This window comes from Notamacropus eugenii, chromosome 2, assembly GCF_028372415.1.
Source record: "Notamacropus eugenii isolate mMacEug1 chromosome 2, mMacEug1.pri_v2, whole genome shotgun sequence".
Taxonomy (NCBI): domain Eukaryota; kingdom Metazoa; phylum Chordata; class Mammalia; order Diprotodontia; family Macropodidae; genus Notamacropus; species Notamacropus eugenii.
Window position 1 is genome coordinate 351,504,530 of NC_092873.1, and position 22,776 is coordinate 351,527,305.

The window sequence follows — 22,776 nt, forward strand, 5'->3', positions numbered from 1 at the left end:
ACTTATTCTTTTACAAGCTGTTTATGGTTCTCTGGTGATTATAGCCAAATTATCTTGGAATACAACTGTTATCTAGAAGGTTAACCACAAAGGGAAAAAGTAATGGTCTATGATACACAGCAAAGATTTAGGGATATAACAATGTTAAAATCAGATGAAAAACCATCTGCTATTATAATCCTGATGTTTTTGTAAAATTCTGATGTTCCACACATTTTGTTAAAGGCAAAAAACTAAAAAGAAAAGTACATTTAAATCTTAGGTAATGTAGCATTTCTTTAAAACCTAATGTTGAAAATGAGAATGGGTTCAAATTACATTTGAAAAATATGTTCACATCAGAGAGAGAATATGACCTCATTTAAAATGGCTCTGATTCATGGCTCATTTCTTCCCATCATCTTGAGGTAGAGGAAATATTTAAACTTATACACTGTAACCTTAATCTAATATGAAATGTTAACCCCAAACTTAACAAAAACCTAGGTTTAGATGTAAGGTTGACTCTACCCTTTTGTCTAGGTCATGCCTTTCAGAAAGCTGGTAATCTTGTACTGTTTAACTGATGCATTTTTGTTTCAGATATCATTAAACAGTAATTGCATGAGATTAATGAATATTTCAGAATTGGATTTTAAAGTGATACAATGCAAATTCTTTTAGCCCAGAAAGAAGCTGATTTAAACATAAACAATAGCTTATTTAGGAAGAGAGGCAGCTGAGGGGAAATAGTGGAAAGACTCAGTGAGAGACTTGGGCTACCAACTATACGTGCTAAAATCAAACTCTGGATTAGAATAAAGGGCTTGGTTGTAAACACAGGCCATATTTCAGTGTACTTGATCAAAAAAGGGAACTCTGTGAATCCTGGCTTGCCAGGATATTTCTAGAGATCTGTTGATTTTCAAACCTTAGTTGTATATGAAGCCATTTTCTTTATAATTATCTTTTTAAATAAGAATTATTGATGAATTGAATCATTTGGTCTTAATCAGGGGAAAAAGTAAGTACCACTTTCTCACAAAACTCAAGCCATCAGTTGTGGAAAGATAGTCACAGTAATGCTTTGTGGAGTTGTGAGTTGATCCTAAACGTTGTGGAAAACTGGAATTATGTTAAAACTGACTAAATTGTACATACCCTTTGACCCATAGATTCCACTGCTAGACATATATTCCAAGGAGGCCAGTGGAGAATTAAAAAAAGAACAACCCTAATATACACCAACATATTTATGACTGCACTTTTTGTAGTATTTAAAAATTGGAAACAAAATGGATGCCCATCAGCTGGCAATGGCTCAACATGTTTTTGTACATGAATGTAATGGACTATTATTGCAGTTTAAGAAATGATGAATATGATGAATACAGAGAAGCATGAAAAGACACAAAGTCAAGTAAGCAGAACCAGGAAAGAATGTTTGTATATGTGTGTGTGTGTGTGTGTGTGTATACACGTACATATAATGATTACTGCTTTGTAAATGGAACAACATCAATACAGTGGTTAAAATTAAATACTGTGAAATTATAATGACCAAACTTGGCCAAGAAGAAGAGGTATGAAAATGTATCTCCCTGCCTTCTTTGCAGAGGTGGGGGAGACAGTATAGGTGTGGAACATTATATAATGTTAAAACTTTTTCAATAAATTTGTAAGTTTTCCTGAACTGATTTTTTTCTTTTCTTTTTATTATTTGTTATAAGAGATGGCTCTATGGAAAAAGAAGACGTGTTTGTATATACATATATGTTATACATTTGTGTACATATGTATACATGTGTGTATACATATATTAATTTAGAAGAGGTAAAAACAAAAGATATCAATAAAATTTAATAAAAACTTTTCAGTAAATCCTGAGTTTTTAAAAAATATTCTCCTAAAATTAGTGAAATTCTGGCCTTTAGAAGTCAAAGATTGTGCATTGTTCATGTTGAGCAACGGCTGAAGGCTGTCTCTTTTGAAACAGAGCAAAAGCTTCAAACAATGGCAAGTCCTGTTAGCTATATTTTTAGATGCAAAGGACAAACTGTTTATTTTGTGTGAAAGAATTCTATTACTCTTCTCAACTATAATAGTATACCATTTCAATAGTATTATGTTTGAATATAAAGGGGAAGCTATGCTATAATATTCTCTTTAAAAGATAAGCAATGTCATTGGTGTGGGTTTTCCGTATTCTACCTTGTCTTATTAAATGGTTTCATAATTTGCTATGGCCAAAGAAATTCATTTTGCAGTGGCCACTTTAAGAATTTGGCTGTTTTTCTCTATTACCTTTAGGATCAAGTGCAAACTCCTCTGACTTTTAAAGTCCTTTGCAACCCTCCTCCAACCTTTACATAAATGTGTATATAGTTTGTCTTTTATGTGCACATGTTCTGCTTTCATTGGGCAGTGAGGAATTACATTTTATATGTTTCAACAGAATTTCTTCACTTTCCAGCATTAGGGGGTAAGTTTATAATTAAAGTCATCAAAAGCTCTTATTCCATTGTCCATTCTTTGTCCTTTTTTCATATTTATGTTCATTTTATGTATCCTTAGCGAATATGATGTGGGACAGATTTTTTGTGTAATAAAATGTGTGTAACAGTTTGATTTTTAATTAACCATGCTGGTTAATATGAGAGAATTAGCTAGCCAACTTTGATATCTTCTAGTTTTGTATTTATAGCTCATTTACAGATGAGTCAAAAAATTTGCTTCAGAGCTTATTTTTATTTTAAAAAGACAACTTGAGTTGCTTAAAAAACAGTTAAATTAGTTAATTTTAACATTTTTACTTTTTGTAAGCTCAGTAGAAATGTTTATTCTTTTAAAAAATCAACCAATGTTTAAAAATCCTGACTCTAGATATTTTCTATGCTTGGTCAGATTCTGTCTGACCATTTTCAATTCCACTGGTTTCTGCATAGAAGCTGTAACAAAGCATGCATTTACAAACACAGTGTGTATGTGAATACCTGAAATTTGTTGAAGCAAAATGGATGTTAGTTACCTTTGACATAAATAGCAAGTTTTGTGTAAGGACGCCTTCTGAGGTAGGGTTAAGAATCTGTGTTCTTTATTTTCTTAGTTTTAAAAAATGACTTAAAACCTTCAGAAGTATTATCCTTACATTTAGATGTCTTTTGCAGCAACCATGTATGGCTTTTTCTGAAAGCCAAATGATAAATAGCTACTTTTCCAAATAAGAAACTAATATATATGGAACTTCAAAAGTCTATTAGCTGGATGTATTCATTGTCTGTAGTGTCTTGCCCTGAGAAATGTTGCGGTGCGGTGTTTAACAATACTTGATGGAGGAAATGCAGGAATCCTTAAAAGAGAATCCTGTAATAGATGTATTACTACTTGGACATTTGTCTGCTGTACATTTACTATTGTGAGACTCTTTTTGGGGATGAATTTAGTACCTAAAACTGTATAAATCTGCATATTTTTGTATAAATATACATATACATACAAACTTATACATATACATTTCAATATGTATAAATTTGAAATTTTTCCTTGGCAGGGCATGTGGTGGGAAAAAATTAACATCATCCAATAGATATAGATAGATAGATACAGAAATAAAGATGTAGTATCATTGGCTTTGCTCTGGCTAAATTTTATTTCATACAAGTTAAATGAAATCTATAACTATTGCCTGCCTTTTCCTTAACATAATTTAAAAAATACATTTTATTGATGTCTTTCCTCTGAATAGCACAGATTTATTTTATACTAAATAGATCTTGGAAAGGTGGTGTCAGAAATACTGCTTGCTTTTTTTTAAAGGTGAATTGAAGAGGCATAGTATTTTAAATAAAATCTCTTAGTTCAACTAAAATTGTCTCTTATTAGATTGTGAACTTATTCATACTAATTGTTGCATACTGCTGTGTTCAAGATACTAAGGGAATAGTAAAATATAAGACATATTTTTTGCTTTCAGGTAGCTTACAATCCAGTTAGGGAGATGACACATAATATGACTCAAAGCAAGGATTCAAGAAAGAGATGACATTTGAATTGAGAGACAAATTCTGGATGAATCCGGTGTCTTTAGACACTACCTCCAAGAAATGGGCCTGGAAAGATGGGTAGAATTTCAAAAGGCAGTGATTGGAGATGGGGGTAACAGTTTAGATGACAGGAAAAGCATAGCTGAAGCACTTTTCAGGAAAGACAACTAGTTAAATTTGGATCACAAGTTCTGGGTAGGGGCCAAAATGAGAGAGAAGACTTGAAGAGGCAACATGATCTGTAGTAGAAAGGTTAGAATTTGTATTCAGAGGACCTGGGTTCAAATCCTAATGCTGCAAGTTACTACCTGTGTGACCTTGGACAAGTCACTTAATGTGTCTGGGACATTTTACTAATCTGTAAAATGAGGGGATAGGATTGGGTATTCTAAGATTCTTCCTAGATTTATATTTATGCTCCTTTGATTCTAAAAATTGACTAGATCCATACTGTGGAGGATCTTGGATACCATGTTTTATTTTGTTTGGTAAGTAATAGGAATCTACTAAAGATAGCCTGTTACCTTGTAAGTATGTAATTGTTTGTATGTTATTTCTCTTATTAGAATGTGGACTCCTTGAGGGCAGGGATGGTTTTTGCCTCTCTGTATCCTCAATGCTTAATACTGATACTTTGTAAGAGCTTAATAAAAACTTGTTCACTGGACTAGAACAAGGAAATGTGAGCAAAGTAATGTTTTTATGGGTTGGAGGTAGAAAAGACTGAACCTAAAGAGACCAGTTAGGAAACTGTTGTAGTTGTCTAGTAAAGCAAGAAGGGTCTGGACTAGAATAGTGGCAATGGAAGTGAAAAGCAAAGGATGGATTTAAAATGTTTTGAAGTTATCAATTTTTGAAAATTGATAACTGACTGGATGTGGGGAGTGGAGTGAAATAATGAATTGGAGAATTGAGTCCTAAAAAGGTGCCATTCTTCTGTTGTCTCCCTTCTGGTGTTTAGTACAGTCCTGACAGCATAATGGGAAGTACAGAAAAACTTACTGAATGAATGAAGTACTGCTTTCATTTGATAGTGAGAACATAGGCATAGAGAGTGCCTTAGATTCCTTTGCAAACTGAAATATTCCAGTATAGGAAAAATATAAGCTGTAAGCTTGACTGAGTAAGGGGACCTGTGGTATAGTGACTTGGAAATACTCTAGGAAACCTTTTGTGTACTTTGGGGTCTACCTACACAAACATAATTGTATTTTGGATAACTTGTTTTAGTTGTGCTGATGTGCTGTATATTTTGAAATAAGAGAAAAACTATAAACCTTGTTTTATATTGTTACTAGATGGTGTGTTGTGCCATCTTACAGACACAGATTTTAGGGAAAACTATTGTTTGAACACTGTCCATGTGTTTTAAGGAATGTGATCTAGAAACCTTACCTGCAGTCGGAGCTATATTCACTTGGGTGACAACAGAAAGTATTTGGTTTGATTTGACTAATCTGCTGGTTTGCATCAGTCAACAAATGTTTGGAAAATATGCTTATCATTCTGTGGAATACTTAATGCTTAGTATTCATTGGGGGCTAACTTTTCGGAAGTATAACTTTCAGATATTTGAAGTGTAACTCAAAAAATGAGTTGTTTGTTGACTGGTGATAGTTGAGATTTGGCCCTGAGACTGAGTTGCTCTGTAATTTGGGACGAGTTATGTTACTTGGTATCTGTTTCTCTTTTTTGTACACAGGAAAATATTTTGAGAATTCTCTTTTATTTTTCCATATGTTTAAAAACAATTGTTAATTTTTGAGATAAAAGTTTGTCTTTTGTGAATCTTCAAGGTTGTAATCTTTATGAAGTAGGATAAAGATTTCTTTACTAGACAGAGGAAAGCAAACCACAAAATTGGAATGATATCTTGTCAGTATTGCCTTTAATAATTTTATGCTTTATAATGCAATTTTTAAATAGAATTTTATTGATACTTTCTGTTTTTCCCAAATTTTTCACTCCTTTCTCTCTTATAGAGAGCCATCCCATAAAACAAAGATTAATTTTTTAAAGGAAAAAAACGAAAAGGCAATTAGCAAAACCAATCAAAACAAACAAAAAAATATGAAAACATATGCATTATTCACAACAGGGGACATTCTGCCTCTGAAAAGTAAGCGGGGAGGTATCTTTCATATTTCTTCTCTAGAGCTATGCTTGTTCCTTGTAAATTTGAAATATTCATTTTTTGTGTTTTTCTGGTTCTTTCCATTTGCATTTTTGTAGTCATTGTGTATATTTTCTTAGCTCTGCTTACTTCACTCTTCATTACTTCTTGTAAGTCTTTCCATGCTTTTCTGTATTCATTTTCATTGTTCCTTTTATGATAGTGTATAATACATTTTAAGTACAGTGTTGTATGATATTCTTAAAGGGCCTTATAACTTGTGTGGAAATTTATATTAGTGGTTTTCTAGTCTTTAATCATTACATTCATAGATTTATATACTTTTAAAGCTAGATAGGACTTTAGAAATGATTTTATTCAGTTTTTTTTTTCATTTTAAATATGAAAAAGCTGAGGCTCAAGAATGATAAAATTTTTGCCCAAAATCACATAGAGGGATCTAACCTCTTGATCATCTAATTCTTTCCTTTATACACTGTTGTGTGTGTGTATATGTGTCTGTACACATTTAAATGCAAATTTCATGAAATCAAATAGGTAACTATCTTTTGTTAGAGTACAATTTTGAAAAAAATGCAAGGTATGATGTGGCTTCTAAATATAGGCTTGATTTCCCCCACTCCACCTGCCGTGAATCAGTTAGCCACATTGTACACTTGCCAATATAGATTTTACTGGCACTGGACAGAAAATATTTTTCTCCATTACTGGTTGATTAGAGTGCCCTCTGATGTCTTTAAATTGTAATATTTTAGGTATTTTAAATTAAAATGTTACTTTTAATCACAGCGTCAATACAGGTCACAATATCAGTTTTTTGGCGGGGTGGGGGGGAGGGTTTTGGTCCTTCCTATTTGCTTTAAGTACATTGAAGTCACTACGATCCAAACTCTAGAAATTGGAGTTGTATGCCTTTGACATAAACTATTCACCCTCTCTAGGAAGTTAGGTGGTGAGAAGTTGGGAGAAAAGGTGGAGTAGGTGTATTGGAATCAAACAAACAGCCAGTCAATCAATTAGCATTTATTATTAAGCACCTACTATGTGTCAAAAGCAAAAAACAGTCCTGCTATGAAGTAGCTCGGTCTTCTAATGACAAAGACAACATGCAAGCAACTATCTACCAACAAGATAAACATACTAGACAAATTGGGGCTAGTCTCAGAAGTAGGGCACTGAAATTAGGGAGGACTGGAAAAGGCACCTTGCAAAAGGTAGGACTTTAATTGAGACTTGTAGGAAGCCAGGGAAGGGTAGGAAGAAGGGTTGAAGGAAAGAGTTCCACTGATGGATGACAGCCAGTGAAAATGCATTGTTTGAGGAACACCAAAGGAGGCCAGTGTTGCAAATCTAATGGCATATATGGCTCTCAGAGAAAAAGCTAGAAATAAAGTAATATATGAGGGGATAAGGTATAAGAATACTAGAAAAATAGGAAGGAGCCAGGTTATGAAGGGCTTTATGAAGGCAGAAGATTTTCTATTTGATTCTGGAGATAAAAGGAAGCCATTTAAGTTTATTGAATGGGACCTGGCATGGTTAGACTTGCACTCTGGGAAGATCTATTGCCAGTTTGGGAGTAGGAAGATGGTGGTGTCCTTGATAGTAATAGACAAGGGTTTGCAGGGAAAAGATAATTCCATTTTGGACATATTAATTTGAAGATGTCTACAAGTTATCCAGTTCATGGTGTCTAATAGGTAGTTTGAGATATGAGACCAGAGGTCAGGAGGGAGGTTAAGGTTGAACAAGTAGATCTAAGAGTTATCTGCAGAGAAATAATTGAACCATGGGAACTAATAAGATCACCAAATGAAATAGTATAGAGAAGAAAAAAGGGTCTTGTATACAACTCCAGTACAGAACCTTGAGGCACCCCAAGTTATCAGGCATGATGTGGAAGAAAATCTAGCAAAGGAGAAAGAGAAGGATGAGATCAGTGTCAAGAAAATTTAGAGAGAACAGAGACAAAGAGAAGAGGTTGAAGGCTGCAGAGAGGTCAAGAAGAATGAGGATTGAGAGAAGGCCATTAGATTTGGCAATTATATAAAGGCATTTTTAGATAGGAATATGTATCCTTTGAAAGGTAGTGGCATCTCATGTATAACCTATATCAGATTGTTTGCTGTCTTAGAGAAGGGGAGGAGGGAGAAAAAAATTAGAACTCAAAATCTTATTAAAAACTGAATGTTGAAAACTCTCATTACATGTAATTAGAAAAAATAAAATACTGTTTATAAAAATTAAAAAATTAAAAAGACAGTGGCATCTGCTGAAGGAGTATGGCTTAACATCAGGAGCCCAGCTCTGTTAGATATCCTGAATATCCAGACTGAAGGTGAAGAGAAGAGTTATAAAATTCTGAGAGATGTTTTAGATTCAGTCCAAGGAAATTGATTTTTGGAGTTCTGGATTTTCACAGGCAATAGAGGATTGCAAAATGCTGCCTATAAACTGTCATTTGGCCCAGTGGGATATAAGACCTCTTTCCTTATTCTGATAGACTATGACCTTTTAACTAATTTTGAATTTATCATCTTAGTGTCCTTTGCCCCAAATAATAAATTTGATGAAAGCAGCAACTTGTGTTTTAGTGGGAAAAGCACATTTTGGAAGTCAGGACACCAGGGTTCAAGTTTTAACTGCCTTTAAGGAGTTGTGTGAACTTGGATGTCTTTTAATCCATTTAGACTTTACTTTCTTCATTTGCAAAACAAGGGAATTGGACAGATTATCATTAAGGTCATTTCTTACTCTGTGATTTTAAATTTTAAAATTTAAATTTTAAATTCTGTGATTTTAATATTCAGTGATTAATTTTGGAGTTATTTTCTACTTAACAAGCAACAAAGAAATTGTTTTTAAAAATTGTTTCCCCAAGTCAATATTGAGATTAATTTCTATTTCCGTTACTGGAAAACTATTTAAAAAGTACCATATTCATTGTGGTTTTTTTGCCTTATATTTGTCATATATTGTCACTACTAAAAATCATTCAGGTACCTTAATTCTTAGTTGTGTTAAATTTACTGTATATACTAGTAATCAACAAGTAGCCATCTAGAAAAGACCACATATTCTTGTTGGTACTGAATTATATTCTTTTATTGTCAGTGTCATGTTCTTTTTGTCATAGAATAGGCTATTTTTAATTATCTAAAATACTCATATAAAGCATATCACCAAATAAACTGTCAGTTCTTTGTTGAATTGTGAATTTCCATATGTTGTCAGAATCCTACATAATGGTCTTAAGATTTATTTCTTCTTTTGAAGCCTGTTGGTTTAATTAGATTTGCAAAAAATCTTTTTTTTTGAATTAAAATAATCAGAAAGAAACTTGCTTCTCTGTAAGTTACTGTAAGTGAAAACTTTTATTCTTAAATTCTGTTTTAATTTTTAATATAATTTATATTCTGTTATTATCACATATTTTACTAGTGAAGTTTATTTGCCTGGTATTGCCCTTTGCAATCTGTTGACACCTTCCCTGCCTTTCCAGCTTTCCATTAACTTTCCATGCAGTTCACACTTCAGCCAAACTGGACCAAAACAGACACTTGTGTTGTTCTTCCTTCATGCCTTTGCCCAGAATGTTTCTGTTGCCAGTAATGGCCTTCCTCATCCCTTTGCCTACTGAGTTTATGCCTGTCTTTTCAAACCTGATGCAGATGCTTACTTACTCCTTTCATGAAGCTTTCTTTGATTTCCCCATTCATCGTGTGAACATACTTTGACCTTCTCTTCCTCCTTTTTTCTGTCAGTCTTCATACTTTTTTCATATACTATGTATTATATTTGCCTTTTTATATATTCTAGGAGACTATAAGCTCCATTATTTCAGAAACTGAGTCTTACCTGAATTTTGTATCTCCCCTAGCATTCTGCTGTCTTGGTGGACAAAAACAAAAGTCAATTATTTTCTCTCATATCCTCTGGTCTCAAATGATCAGAAAAGTATAGAGGCAGCTGTGGCACAAAGGAAAGAATACTGGACATAATCAGGAGGCCGAGATTTTAGTCTGCCACAAACTGTGTGATTTTGAGATTCATTCTATCTCTGTGAGCCTGTTTTGTGTCTCCATCTGTAGAATGCAAATAGTAACTGCCCTGCCTACCTCACTGGTATGTTGTGAGGATTAAATTAGATAATTTATTTCCTTTTAAATTAGGGGCTTCATGAAGATAAGCACTATATTTGATCTAAACTTGCCATCTCCCCAAACACCTAGCATGTTTCCTTGCATGTCGAATGTGTTTAATAAGTGTTTGCTGAATTGAACACTTCATACGTGAACACAAGTTGTGCTGGGTGAGAAGGTGTGGCTGACTTGTGATACGTACTTCTCTTCTAGAGGGAGTCTCTCTTCGGAGATCGTAGGTCAATTATAGCATCCAAGTATTCGGAGATAAGCTTTTCTCACAAGTTCCCTGTCAATCAAGTGACGCAGGTGTTACAAATGGGGAAACAGGTTTAAGAAAGATGAAATGACACATCGGTAAACATACAGCAGTGGTAGCAGGGCTGACCAAATTCCAGGTTTTGTGACTCACATTTCCATGTTCTTTCCATTTTTTCAGGCTGCTCATCTGAGCAGCTGGTGTAGTAGAAAGAGTACTGGAAGCTTGGTATAATTTACAGTTCTTTTAAAAGCATTTTCAAGTGTAAGTTAAATTTATGTTCTGCTAGTCATTAGTATGAGTGAATACACGTAAATGTTCGTTATTGATTCTTGGTGGATTTTTATTTGAAGGAGTGTAAAGTGTAGCTAGGTCTTGGATTTTATTATTTTATTTCTAGCTTTCTCTCTTGAGAGTCTTCTGACTCATCTGTGAGTCAGTGAACCTCATTTCTCCATTTATAAGTGAGGTTAATATTTACTTGTAAAGGAATCTTAGGTTCTTGACCAAATGATATTGGATTTTTGGGAAAAAAATAAATATGTTAAAGAAAATTTTCCATTTACCATAATATATCTTTAGTTTTCTAGCTACATTCTCTAGAACTCAGGATGGTTTATTAAGAAATAATTATGTCATTAAGAGATGTGGTTTTCTTTAGACTGAGGAATGGAGTCATATAGAATTCATCTCCTTATATTCAAGCTGCTTCCACCTACGCATTTTCTGTAATTTAGGCATCTTCACTTGTTTCTAGGCTCAGTGACTTTGAGGTTTGTAGGCTTTGTTAAAAAAGATATTTCAAAGCTATTTAAGTATAAACGTATAAAATGTCTTATGTCTCGTCCTCACTGTTAATTCACTCTTCCTAATAAAATCAAAAAAACAACTTCTTTGGAATTTTTTAGAGTTGATTGCATAGAGGACGTATTTCAGGAATTTCGATGTTTTTCATCTTGAAAGTATTGTGCTGTTTAAAGGCAAGAAATCTGACCTCCAGAGTAGCTTTGGAAACAGAAAGTTTGGACATCCATGTTTGAGAGAAAAGTAATTGGCCATGTATTGTATGTGCCACAAAATACTTATGTTTTCAGAAAGATTCTATTAGCCTTCCCATATCAGTTGGTTTGTTCCATATTTTCCAACCTGCTTTCTAGGGGAACATAATGATAAAGTTTTGTTTTTGTTTTTAAAGGCAGATGGTTAAATTGTTATACATATTACAATTTGGCTTTTAAAAAAAATCAGTATTTTCATAGTGGATCTGTGACATTATTCAGGAGGCTAGTCCCCCTACAAGTGTAGATTGAAACCTTTCCATACTTTCTTATCGTGTGACTCTTATCCATTCCTTATGTGCATTTTCCACAGGAGATCACTTGAATATATCAACATAGCCCTTTATGGTGTTCATCTATTTAGTCTTTCATTCTGTCACATAATCATCCCACTTCCTTTTGTAGAAATGTGTGTCCTTGATAGTATCACTTTTTTAAATTAAATTTTATTTTTATGTCATCATATATTTATTTTCTCTCATCTCCCCTAGAAAAAACAAAAACAAAACCCTTGTAACACATATGTATGGTAAAACAAAACAAATACCAGAAATGAGTCTCACTTTTTTTATTAGTCCATCTCGTCTCTGTTAGGAGGGAGGGCAGCATTCTCTGTCACTGATCCTCCAGAATATTTGTATAATTTTTTTCCATTGACCTCTGGATCATCTGAAATTCTGATTGTTCTGGGATTATGTTATATGATTTGTATCTACATAAATTTATTAAGAGGACATTGCTATTGAAGAAATGCACTGTCATAATGGCAAATGGCTTAGGATCATTGAAGATAATATTCAGGTTCCCAAATTTGAGAATAGATCACATTAAAAAAAGAAACCTTCATTAGTTATCAGTGTTATATGTGTATTATAGAACTAGAACTACATGAAATATTCATGCCATTGTAACAGTTTAAAAGTATGTACCACATTGCTTATATTGACAACTATTTAATTTGCTCTCTGTTTTACCACTTTTCTGACAGTTAATGAAAAAATCTTGCTCGAAAGTTGTAGGTCCCTTGAGGGCAACAAACACTATACTCAAAGTGAAACTGGGTTACTGTTTCTGCAAAGTGCAGTGGTTTGAATCAAAAGTTGTTTTGGTCTTAATTTAGAAATTATTCTCTTTCTTTGAAGTGGTTATATTTTAATTTAAAGTGGTTGTTTGAAATTTTAGAATGTTACTAAAGTGAACAAGAGAAAATTTTAATTTCTACTTATGCAATATTGATGTAGAATTTTGTAGAAAACTTAAAAAAAAACTGGCATGCAACTTCTGAAATAAGAAAAAGTGAAACAGTCCTGAATATAAGATGTGTAGATATTTAGAAGCTAATCTAGGAAGACTTCCTATCTGAAGCTGATTTTGAGTAAATGAATCACAGAATCAGCCCCTTCTTTTCAAAATATCAGAGCTTGTCACATTCCTGTGTTTTGAGATATAAGCTAGTTGTTTTATACTAATTTTGTTCAAGTGCTATGATTATATTTCAAATAATCAGATAGTCAAGAAACATTGATATGCTTGGATTGGATTGTCTATAAAGTATGCATCATTTTCTCATTGCTTAATCATTTAATAAATACCTACTCTGTATCAGGTGTTATACTAGGTGCTAAGGATACTCAAAGGATACTGACCTCACTTATTTGCCTATAATGATACAGATCAAAACCCATGGATGTATCTCTGTCTTGTGTAACCCTTGTCCATGTTCTCCCAAAAGTTTAGCACAGGTGCTGGCTAGATTTCCTTCCTTCCCTCCTTCCTTCCCATTTCACTCTGAAACTCATAGATTGAACAAAGATACATCTATGTCCCTGCCCAAGCACTACTTAATGGCTATATTTTGGCCCCCCCTGGCTCAAAGTGAATGGAAATGGTAACTGTTTCTTTTTTGGCCAGCAACCCTGAGAGTCTTCCCCTCCCAGTTTTTTTTTTTTTTTTTTAGTTAAAGGGGCCATCCCTTGACTTACTTCTTAATGGACCTTACCTCACTCAAAGTGAGAACATGAAGACCTTAGCCTAAAAGGGCCAGGATCTCCCATTGTATCCTGGGCGACCTCCGGTTGTTCTTTGACTCTAAATCCAGCTCTCTTTTCCAATAGACCACACTCCCTCAATTATACTTCAAGGCATTAGTATGCAGGCCACAAAGACTGATGTTTATACTCAGTAGGTTGTTAAAAAATTACATTTATGTCAACAATAAAATTTACGTAAACATATACCTTTATGGTTTATAAAGAGCTCTACGTAGAAAGTCATATTTGTCCCTCTCAGTGATAATGTGAAGCAAATGTAGAAGCTATTGTTTTCATTTTACAGATGAATAACACAAGGGTCAGAAGAGCTAAGTAACTTTTCCAACATCACACAGCCTGAATATATATATATGTGTGTGTATATATATATACACACACATATATATATATATTCCCTCCCCCAACCACGATGAGAATCTGACATTTCCCTCTCCCATTCCACTTAATTTCCTTTTTTTTTTGCAAATATTGTTAGGATTTTACATACAAAATCCTAACAATACTAATGAATATCTGGCCACTGGACTCAGATGGCTCTGGAGGAGAAAGTGAAGCTAGTGACCTTGCACAACTCTGCCTCACTCAAATCAAAGTCAATTGTAAGTCATTTCATCATCTCCCTGATGTCATGGTCTTGTTCAAAAATTACGGACAACACAACCATCTAGTATGCTGGGAGAGCATTCATAATTCACCCTTTTCTGATATCCCAAGGATACCCATCATCCTTCATTTTTGCCACATGACCAACCCTTCTCCTCTTCCTAATACACAATTCCTTGATGATGTTCTTTACTACTGTACCTGGGAGTTCCTTGTTGATTATATGGTTTCTCACATCTGCCGTGAGATTACCCTCTCTCTGATACTTTAGTTCTACAGAGGTAGAAATTTTCTATGTCTCACTGCTATAGAGCAACAGCAGTAAAATATCAGTATTGAAAAGAGATTGGCCTTTACCTTCATGGGAAGCTTGGGGTCAGTAAAAGAGATTTTCAGTTTCCTAAATGTAATACAGCTTATTTTTCTCCTGTTCAGTGTTGATCCTAGTTTATTGTCTATCTGTATTGTCTGTCCTAGATATGCATACTGTTGGACAATGTCTAGGTATCCATTCAAATTCATATTGAAATCTGGACAATCCATATTCTTGATCCAGTTGGTCTTTCCAGTATGGATGGACAGGTCATATTCTTTTCAGTGATTAAAGATCTCTTCTAGTAAGTTCTTCAGTATTCTAGGGGCTTGATGCAAATAGCATAATGTCATCTATAAATGGAATCATATGGAGGACCTCTCCATCCACAGGGAATTCCTCTTTGATTAGAATGGGATTTCCTCTGTCCCAAGTATCAGATACTTTTGGCAAATATACCTATCCCTGTTTTATGTCTTTCCTGATGCTTGTCAGAAGATAATGAAACATGATGAATGTTATTATAGCTTTCAAGGTGCTAGGAATATAGAGTAAAAAATAAGAGAATCCCTTTCCCTCATTGATGGAAAGCAATGTGAATACAGATAAGTAAATGCAAAATACATAAAAAACAAATACAAAACAATTTGGGGCTGTGTGGAGTACCAATAAATGGGGATTGGTCTTGTGTAGGAGATGGCATTTGAGCCATCTTGAAAGAAGCTAGTAATTCTAAGAGGTAAAGTTAGGCTAGATTACATTCCATGTGTGGTGGACAGCCTCTCAAGAGGCACAGAGAAGGGAGATGGACTGTATATGAGAAACAGTAAGTCAGCAAATTTGACTGGAACTTAAGGTGCATGAAGTGTAATATACAATAAGTCTAGAAAGGTAGGCATGAGCCATATTGTTAAGTACTTTAAAGCCCAACAGAGATGTTTTTATTTGATCCTAGAGGCATTGAGGAACAGTTAGAACTTCTTGAGCTCTCATACAGCCAGGCTTTTTCTTTAGGAATATCATTTTGAGAGCTGTGTGGAGAATGGATTGGAGAGGAATGAGGCTGGAAGCACAGACCAAGTAGGGGTCTATTATCGTAATCCAAGGTAAAGGTGAAGAGGACCTGGAGTAGGCTGGTGACCATGTGAATGTAGAAAATTAAACAGATAAAAGATTAGTTTTTTTAAAAAAAATTGTTTTAGAGTGATTAAACTATCAAGTGGGGAGGAGCCCATAATTATGGCTACAGCCTGTCTGTAAAGATACATCACAACTCTAATGCAGTGGTCTCTGAATTCAACCCCATCCTATCATATGTATAGATTTATAAGTATGGATATATGCTAATGTGCTTACTATAGAAGGCATAAAAAATACAAATTTTAAAAGGACAAGATGAAGATGAAATAAAATGAATGGCACAAAAATTTTCTTGACTGTGTTAAAATTTTATGGTAACATTTTTAGTGAGAGCAACCTAGACCCTCAGTATATTGATTTTTTGTATGTGAATAATTTACATATACTAATGTACTATGGACATTTAAAAGCATACACATTTGTGATTTCCGGGTGAAAACATTCATCCCTTGCCACCATTGCCTATATGTGTATGTGTGTGTGTGTGTGTGTGTTTGTGTGTATTTTTTTCATTTCCTATTAGAATATAAGCTCCTTCAGAGTAGAGACTTCTTTGCTTTTCTATTTTTATGCCAATGCTTAGAACAATGCTTAAGTTTTTTTTTCATTCATTCATCCATGCTGTTTACCTTCTGTGTAAACTTGGACAAGTGATACAAAACCATTCTGGCCTTTGGTTTTTCCTTGCCTCCTACATGAGGGGTTGGACTCGGTGACAACTGTGGTCAATCATAGAGCTTATGATAGCAATAGTCAGTGGAAGTGAGTTGGGATTGGTGACTTCTTGTTAAGGGATACAGAGAAAGCTATATGTTGGCTTCATGTGAACTTTAGAAGTCAACATTTTTCTGGGGCATATATCTGGGATGTGTTGGAAAGACACCAAAGAATTATCAGATCTGATGAACCAATCCCAATTTAATGGAACAGAAAGATGCAATGGAATAGTAAGTATATTTAAGAAGATATGCTCAATGTGAGGAAATCCAGGAACCAGAGAAGGGAAGCATGGTAGAAAGAATTTGGGTGAGGATTGATGGAAGGAGAAATTGATGAAACATTTTTTTCTGGGAATATACCACTTAGATATCAGTATCAGGAGGAGAGTATCAGGAGTACTAAAGCTGAGGCTGGTGATATATAATAATAACCAAAAGAGCTTTATAAAAATTAGCTATATTGATGCCAAGAGGCACTGTGACTTAATGGATAGAGAGCCATTTTTAAAACCAGGAAGATCTGTGTTGGAGTCCTTCTTCTGACATTAACTGACTGCCTAACTAACTCTGAACAATAATTCACTTAATCTCTTAGCAGCTGACTGTAACTTGCAGAAAAGGTGCCACTCTGCTTTGATAGAATGAGTTTTCTCAACTAGTTTTTTGTGTTGGTGAAATTACAGACCTAGTTCCTTTCTCTATTCCTGTACTGGTGACAAGGCTCAAAGAAAAAGCATTCCATCAGCATAGTTGGGAAGATAATAAAAGAAGGTGGAGAAAAGGCAAAACTACTCAATTTTTTTTCCCAAAAGAAGGATCATCTTTAGTCTGGGAGAAAGAAAATGGTTAATAGGATAAATGAGAAGATAGGAAGAATATCTAGCTCTTTTCAATGAGTTTATTATTGTTTTGGTTTAGTCATGTGTAACTCTTTGTAACCTCATTTTGGGTTTTCTTGGGAAAGATACTGAAATGATTTTCCATTTCCTTCTTAGGCTCATTTTACAGATAAGGAAACTGAGGCAAACAGAGTGAAGTGATTTGCCGAAGGTCATATAGCAAGTTTCTGGGGATGTATTTTGAACTCAGGTCTTCCTGACTCCAGGCCCTGTGTTCCATCTACTGCACCACCTGGCTGTTAAAAATTTTTTGTTGTGCTTTGGTGTGTTCCATGCCATTATTCTGAGAGAATTGATTGCTAAACTATTTTGCTACAACAAGAAATGGTGCTATAAATATTTTCACATATCTGATTCTTCTCCTTCTGTCTTTGACCTCTTTGGGATACTTGACTAGTTAATGGTAATTGCCAGGTCAAAGGAGAATACACAATTTTTTTTTTTACTTTTTGTATAGACCATGCATATGTGTGTGTGTGTGTGTGTGTGTGTGTGTGTGTGTGTGTGTTTGTTTTTCTCCTACATACCTTTCTAGAAACTATCATCTTCCTCTTTATTCATCTTTTCCAATCTGATAAGTATGAGGTAAGGCTTCAGAGATGCTTTAATTTGCATTTCTCTTACTCATGATCAGGAGCATTTTTTTTCATGATTATCAATGACTTGCGTTTATTCTTTTGAAAACTTTATATCCTTTGATCATTTGTTTATTGGGAGAATGGCTCTTATTCTCATATACTTATTTAAATTTTAATAGAAGTATATGTGTGTGTGTGTGTGTGTGAGTGTCTTGGATTGACATGAACTGAATAAATCTGAGTCCTTCTTTATGTTATCTCCCTAATTAGACTGTGAACTCCTTGAAAGCAAGAACTATCTTAATCTTCTCTTTGTAATTCTAGCACTTAGCTATGTTCTTGTCACATAGTACTTAATAAATGCTTTTTCATCCTCTTCCATATCAGACCTGTCAGAAAAATCTTCTGCAAAGATTATCTCTCCAGTTAAAACTCTTTCTCCCTTTTAATTCAATTGATTTTGCTTGAGCCAGAACTTTTTTATATAATCAGAATTGTCTTTTATTTTTATGATCATTTCTATCACTTGCTCAAGGACTTTCTGCCATTCGTAATTCCCTTCTCTAAGTTGTTTATGATAAGACCTTTTGTATTTAGTTCATATATTCATTTGGAGCTTATTGTGGTATATGGCACAAGATGTTTGTCTACAACTAATTTCTGCTAGACTTCCAATTTTTTCAGCAGTTTTTTTTCAAATAGGGAGTCTTTAGAACTGGAAAAGTAATTTTATCCCATTTAAACATCCCTAGTTCTCTCAATGGATCTTGCATGACACATCCCAATCACCCACCTCAGTCTCCTAGTGCCTTTCCTATAATGTGGTGCCCCCAAAACAGTTTTCCACATATAGGCTAATAAAGACAAACTCTCTTATGGAGAGTCTCTTAAAGAAGCCTAGATTGTGTTAACTTTTTCGGACTGCTTGTCTTACTGGTATTTTATATTGAATTAACAGTCTACTATGGCAACTAGGTGGCGCAGTGGATGGAGATCTGGGCTTGGAATTCCTGAGTTCAAATCTGGATTCAGGCAATTACTACCAGTATGACCCTGGGCAAGTCACTTATTGCATCAGTGCATCTGTAAAATGAGCTGGAGAAGGAAATGGCAAACCACTTCACTGTCTGCCAAGAAAACCCCAAGTGGGGACACAAAGAGTCGGACGTGACTGAAAAACGACTGAACAGCAATAATCCACTAAAACCCCCAGATCTTTTTCAGAATAATTGTTGTCCAGTCACCTGTCCTCATCTTATATTTTAAAAACTTCAGCAGTTAGGCTTTCCCCTTTCCAGGGTTCACCTCTCCAGATGTGCTCTTGATAACATTACATCCTATCTTCTCTAGGACTTTCTTTTAATAATCATCTGCTTCTATCATCTTCAGTCTCATCTTGTTGGCTAATTCCCTCCTTAATTCGTATAAACATACTCAAGTCTCCCCTATTTTTTTAAAGCCCTTTTTTTTAACCTTCACATCTGTAAGGTGTTATCCTCAGTTTCTCCTTCCCTTCACTTTCAAATTTAAATAAAGATCAATCTGTATTCACTCCATTTCTTTACTACCCACTTACTGATTGCTCTCCAAGCTATCTTTCTCTACAACAATTTAATGAAAAAGGTCACCAGTTGCCAAATTCAGCCTGCTTCCTCCTTGACTTTTCTTCATTTTTAAATGCTATTAACTATACCCTCTTTGATATTTACTTCCTCTTTAGCATCTGTTATTCTCTCCTTTTCTGTGTGAACATCCTGCAGTACCTCCTAATACCATCTAAATGTGTGTGCATCCCAAGTCTCTCTTGTTCCTTTTCTTTCTCTCATTCTTTTCTCCATGCAGTCCCATTCCCCACATTGGCTTTAATTATCACCTTTATGCTAAAGACTTCTAAATCTTTATATCCAACAATTACCTGTAATCGTGCATTTTCAGTTTCTTGTTGAGTATCTCTACCTGGATCTGGCACTTTAAATTAAACATAGAACTAATTATTTTTCTCCTATACTTGCCTCTCTGCTCAACTCCCCTATTCCTCTTGATGGCACTACCATATAATAATAATACCTACTATTTATATAGTATTTTAAGGTTTGCAAAGCACTTTACATACATTATTCTTGTTTGTTCCTCAGAACAACTTTTGTGAGATAGGTCACCCAGGATTGAAATCTCAGAGTCATCTCTGGCTCTTCCCTTTGTTTCATTGCCTAGATTCAGTTAATAGCTAGGTCCTGCCGATTCTATATTCTCAGTATCTTTCACTGTTGTCTTCTCAGTTCCACTTACACTGCCACCTGCCTACTTGAGTTTTTCAGCACTTCTCACAGGACTGTTGTAACAGGCAGTGAATTGAGTGAGAGGGATTTGGAAGCTGAAGAAATAGAAAAAGTATCTTTTCAGTTTAGAAGGATGATGAAACAGGTTCAGGTTTTTATTTTGATCTGGCTGGTGGCATATTAGGAAGAGATTGGGGTTTGGAAGTCAGGAGACTTAACTATAACTTAGGAAAGAACTAGCTGTCTTAACTTGGGAAAGTTGAAAGTCTTTCATCGTTTCAGCTTCCTTGGTATAAAATGTGGATAAAAATATTTCTTACTGAGTAGATACTATTTAGCATAAAATACATGAAAGCACCTGAGTAGGAGAGAAAGTCCTGTGCCAATCTTAAATTATTTTTATTTTCAAAAGGTACACTTATATTATATATTTATAACTCAAATAATTTAATTTTTGTTTTTATTTTTATATCACGTTTATTTCCTTGTGTATTTCTTTCTCTTCCCCTCTGCAGCAAATGTTCCCTTGTAGTGAAGATTAAAAGAGAAAAACCAAAGCCAACCAACCAAAAAAGGTTCAGTGAAACCAAAACACTACAACTGACAACGTATTCCACACTTGAAGTACCCTGCCTAAGCAATGAAGGGGGAGAGGTACATTTTCTCAACGCTCTTCTAGAGTCAAACAGTTATTATAATTACACAGTGTTCAGTTTCATGTAGTCATGAAATAATTTAATTTAAAAAAGAATGTTTTGTTCAGAAGTATTGAATAAAACATTGCACTTTTGGATTAAGGGAGAGATGTTTCAAATCCTTCTTCATTTATTAGCTGTGGATTGTTATTTGAACTTAAGGCACTTTCTAAGACTTGTTTACTAATAGGGAGGTTGAAATCTACATTGCTGTCCACTGCATCTTCTGTACAAGTAGCCATATTTATTTGTCTTTTTTAAAAAGATTGTAATTCATGGAATACGTAAGCTTTTTAACAATTAAAAATTGTTTGGTAATTGTTTTTGTTGGTAATTGATGTCCTCCTAACTATAGGAGGCAACATTATCCTTCAAATATCCATGATTAGCCTTTCAAATTAGAGATCATTTTCAGGTCAGGCTCTAGAGAGGTAAGAAAATACCTTTCTCTCTTTCTATTGAAAAAACAAGGGACTCTGGGTGGGAACCATGCGTATCCTTTGGCATAGTTGTTGTGTTTGTTGGTTCTGTTGTACTGCTTTTTAAAATTATTTTTAAAAAAAAATTTTTTAATTAAAATTTTTTTTATCTTATCAGGGAATGCTCATTGACTAGAGGAGAAATATATTTTTAAAAGAATGTGGTTTAAAAGCATAAGGCACCAACAAAACTTAAACATTTTATAGACCTTATACCCCTTATGTTTGCCTCATATTTGTGTTGTTTAGTTTTGATAAATCAAGTAACTAAATGAGCATAATAAAATTTTTGTAGGAAAAAATAAAGTTTTCCAGTATAGTAAGTACTTAGGCTCTGTTTAAACTAAACTAAAATTTCTTCATCTTCATCTTGTTTTCCCTCCATGACACTGGCAATATAGTGGACTATTTTTTTAAAATTACAAGTAGTTTTTCTAAACATTGGCTTTATTATAAAACTGCTAACTATAATAAATTCTAGAATCATTTAGAATCCCTTTAAGATTTCATTTATCATAAGCAGTTCATATAGTGACCTCTCAAAGAATCACTGTGACTTGTATGTTAGGCAGTGAATCAGAAATTAAAGAGACATTCTGACTAGAGCTCTAATTCAGTTAATTTCAACAAAGATTGTTTACATGCTACATGCAAAGGATTGTGCTAATGAATGACCTTGTTACTTCATGAACCTGAAACGTTATCCCATCTGAAAACTGGAGATTATGATGCAAGTGATTTCAGAGGGTTAGTGTGAATGTTTTGCAGAATTGAAAAGCTTTGTGTGTTCTATCCTCATTTATGTAGTGTATGTTATTCAGTCAACAAGCATTTATTAAGTGCCTTAACTAAGCCAAGCACTATGTTAGATGGTATATAAGGACAAAATGAAATAGCCTGTACCTTTGAGACAACAAATATATGATAGGAAACTCCCAAGTGAGAAACTCCTTTTACCAATGTAGTTTTTAGAGTCTCCTAGAACCCTAAGAGGGTTGAGTGACTTATCTAGGGTCACACAGCTAGTATATGTCAAGTGTGGGACTTGAATGCAGTTCCTCTTGCCTTGGAGGCTAGGTCTCTATCTATTATATCATATTGCTTCTAACATAGACATATGTAGCTAAATATACAGGATAAATAGGATATAATTTGTGGGGAGAACTCATTAACTTAGGGGGAAGGTGTCAGGAAAGGTCTTGTGTGAATGTTGGCGCTTGAGAAGGAGCTTTAGAGGAAAATAGGAATTTTAAGAGATAGAGGTAAGAAAGGGGGTACATTTTGGGCATGGGAGATAGTACAAAGGCACAAAAATCGAAGATGAAACAGCATGTCATTTTGAAGAAAAACCCTCTGGCATTTAAAGCCCTTTATAACCTAGTCTCTTTAAATGCACCCCTCCTCA

At 34.3% G+C, this 22,776-nt stretch overlaps 1 protein-coding gene across 5 annotated transcripts in view; it reads left to right on the forward strand.

Annotated features, from left to right (window-relative positions):
- Positions 1–22,776, forward strand: part of ZNF652 (zinc finger protein 652) — a 96,366-nt gene that overhangs the window by 12,004 nt on the left and 61,586 nt on the right. For 2 of the 5 annotated variants that reach the window (XM_072646119.1, XM_072646123.1), the window contains exon 1: positions 10,571–20,851. The exons of 2 other annotated variants lie outside the window; for them this stretch is intronic. The gene's annotated coding sequence lies outside the window, so the exon portion shown is untranslated. Of the gene's footprint in view, positions 1–10,570; positions 20,852–22,776 lie in introns of those variants that run through there. One more of the 5 variants, XM_072646121.1, reaches the window with a different exon arrangement.